Below are 658 nucleotides of genomic sequence, written 5' to 3' on the forward strand. Positions count from 1 at the left end.
TCTATTGCGAGCATCAGTGGTACCGATGGTGTGTCGTGCGAGCAGGTCTTAGGAAGGCCGGGACGGCGAGACAAGGCGTCGGCAACTTGATTGCGCGCGCCTTGAACATACGTGATGTGCAAATCCGGGAACTCCGCAAGAAAGTCCAGCCACCGGGCGGTGCGTCCGCGCAAAGGCTTCGATGCTTGGAGTCGTTGGAGATGGGCGAGAGCTTGATGATCAGTGTAAACCGTTACCTTGAAGAGACGGAGCAAGTGCGACCACTTGTCCAGTGCCATGACCAACGCCAAGAGTTCCTGGTCGTAGATCGAGTATCGCTGTTGCGTGGGGTTCAGCCGATGGGTTTGCCGTCTTGTTCCAGAACTGCTCCGATCGCATAACCAGAGGCATCTGTGTATAACTCGAAGGGTTTCGTCGTGTCAGGGACTTTTAATGTAGTGAAGTCGATTAAGCGCTGTTTGAGCTGCCGCACCGCTTGCGTGTGAAGCTCTGTCCATTTGAGACTGATGTCTTTACGCGTTAGATCAACCAGCGGCGGGGCAACGTCTGTATAGTCCGGTCCCGTGAGCATGCGACAGTGATTTATGGTACCGAGGAACTGGCGCACTTGCGTTTCATTCTCCAGCACCTCTGGCCAATGCCGGATGGCTTCGATTTT

The sequence above is a fragment of the Eimeria necatrix genome, genomic scaffold (genome assembly GCF_000499385.1).
Source record: "Eimeria necatrix Houghton genomic scaffold, Enh_scaff1023, whole genome shotgun sequence".
Taxonomy (NCBI): Eukaryota; Apicomplexa; class Conoidasida; order Eucoccidiorida; family Eimeriidae; genus Eimeria; species Eimeria necatrix.